Source organism: Elephantulus edwardii, unplaced genomic scaffold (assembly GCF_000299155.1).
Source record: "Elephantulus edwardii isolate Elephantulus edwardi_28Jun2011 unplaced genomic scaffold, EleEdw1.0 scaffold00081, whole genome shotgun sequence".
NCBI classification, from domain to species: Eukaryota; Metazoa; Chordata; class Mammalia; order Macroscelidea; family Macroscelididae; genus Elephantulus; species Elephantulus edwardii.
The window spans coordinates 10,217,646-10,220,455 of NW_006399831.1; positions in this window are offsets into that span (position 1 = coordinate 10,217,646).

Genomic DNA, 2,810 nt, shown 5'->3' on the forward strand with positions numbered 1-2,810 from the left:
ATAACAACAAGGATGAACCTATTTGTTCTCTTAGCAGTCAATGGAATATTCAATGCTCTTCTCCAGCACCACAGCTCAAGGGCATCAATTCTTCTATCACTCCTAGTCATTGTCCAGTTTTCTGATGCATAACAAATCATTGTGAAGACCACGGCCTGGATCAGGTACACATTAGTCTCCAAACCAACAGTGTTGCTCTTTTGTGCTCTGGAGATAATCCTTGACAGCACTTTCCCAATGCAATTTGTCTTCTGATTTATTGCCTTCTGCTACCAAGAGGGGTGACTATAAAGCCAAGCAAACTAAAGCTGTTAATAATCTCAGTATCCTCATAATGATGCCGTCAATTGGCCCAGTGGTGAGAATCTTTGTTTTCTTGATGTTGATCTTCAATCCACAGTAAAGCCTGAAGTCTTTGATCTTCTACAGCAAGTGCTTCAGGTCCTCCTCAATATCAGCAAGTAAGATTGTGTCATCTACATAATGCCGGTAGTTGATGAGTTTTTCTCCAATTCTGATGCCACATTCCTCCTCAGAGAGCCCAGCTTCTCAGATGATCTCTTCTACATAGATTGGAAGGTATGAAGATAGGATGCATCCCTGTCATACACCCTTTCTGATTTTGGACAATGCAATGTTTACTTGCTCTATTCAGATGACTGCCTCCTGGTCCAATTATAGGTTTAGCATAAGAACAATCAAGTGTTCTGGGATTCCCATTCTTTTCATATATGTGTATTTAAAAAAAAACAAACCACAAAACCAAACCTAGAAGGATACAAACTTAGTAGTAAAAAATGCTCATGGAATGATATTAGAAAAAAAATTAAAGGCAGATTTTATTTTTCCATAAATTTGCAGTAAGAATAAATCCATATTTTAATTATGCTATTTGAAGAAAAAATTTTAAAAACATAATATATGTAGAGCTGGATTGTTCACCCTGGTACAATTGTAGACATAATGGAGCACTTTGGCCTATGTAATCCACTTCATCTTACTTTCTTTGAATTTCCTTTTAATTCCAAACCCATAGCTTTTACTAAAAGTAGTTGGGATTCCTTTTTTCTAAGTTGTTCTATTTCATACATATATAAAGAAAGATTTTTTTTTTTTGGAAATTGGGCCAAAATAAAAAAGATTATTTTCACATCACCATCCAAGGACACAAATCCATCTTGGAGTGATATTTTAAGTTCTGACACTCTCCAAGTGAAATGCTTCTCTATTCTCATATATTCCATTGACAGCTTCTTCATGTTCAGGCAAAGTGGTGAGAATTGACTTGTGTTTCTATGGGAAAAGAACCTAGTACAGTTGGCAAATTTACGGATTTCCCAGCATTGGATCGTTATTCCTCTGTGGGATGATGACTCTCCAGGTCTATCAGGCCAACCCGTGGCCCTGCTGATGAGATGAGTGTTTTGCAGTGGAATTTCTTGGATTAATTAGGCCATGCAAACAGCATTTAGTAGCAGCTGTTCATAAAGAACTAGAGTATATGTGCACAGGTAGAGTGGATTGTACCTCACTGTACCTATCAAGTAGTGAATGGAGTACTCTGGACATTAGATGTGCTCACCTGTCTCCTTGTTTTTCCAGGCCACAGTGATTATAAGGAAGTTCTGCACTCTACCTAATCCAGTTACATAAAATCTACCATTTGGTATTATGAGACTCAGGGCATTCACAGATCCCAGAGAAGGAGAAAAGACCCAGGAGGTGACAAACTACAACAAACTTTTGTGTTCATATCAGAATTACTTCTGATCCCTAAACTTAGATTCAGTTAAAGTGATGCAAGTCTTATCATATGCTACATATCAAAACCAAAAGAAAGGATAAGACTTGGACTTAAAGGAAGAAATTATTAAACACAAAGAGGAGTCATAATAAGAACCTGTATAGATCAAGAATTAGGAAAAATTACTTCCTATCTCTTTGAAATGGACTTTATCCCTACTAACTTTTACCATGATGGACAGAATACAGACTTACAATCAAACTGGCATTGCAATTTAAACCTGGACTTACCATTGACTAGCTATTTTGCTCTGGTTGTATTTTTCTTATTCTAGAGGGTTCCCAGGTTCTTCATGTTTTCAGGTTTGTTGTTTTGTTGTGTTTTTTATAATTCTAGAAAGTCCCAGGTGATTCTGCATGAAGATAAAACATCTATTATCACAGGAATCTGGGGAGTAATAATGAGACTAAAGAGTTGGTATATGGTAGATATTCAACAGGAGTTGTTGTTGTTGTTAAGTGCAGTCGAGTCATAGCAACCCTATGAACGAAAGTTCTGGACACCTCCTGTATAACTTTCGTCCTCTCTCCAAGTTCATAATAGATGTAAAATTAATCACTTTTTATATGGACCCAAAGAATAGAGCCTGTTCAATTCTGGTTTCTTAAAAGCAAATTTTTTTTTCTGGTCCAATTCTGATTTCTTAAAAGCAATTCTGGTTCCTTAAAAGCAAATTTTTAATTTAATATCAAGTTTCAGGTATTATTTTCCAAAAGTATGGCAATTGAATTAACACTACTTTCTTAAAAAAATTGAAATAACTTTTGCACTCACAATTTTTATATCAAATGCAATATATGAATATTTACACGCAGAGTTCTTTCTTCTATCCATCATACCATCCACCTTATTCTCTCATCATCCCCATAGATAAAGATATTTCCTAGGGGAGTTTCCTTATTAACATAAAAATTTTCTTCACTCATTTATACTTCTCAGTAATAGTTAATTTTGTACCTATATAATTCTTCATTTAAGGGCCTTAAATGAACTAAGTTGTTTTTAA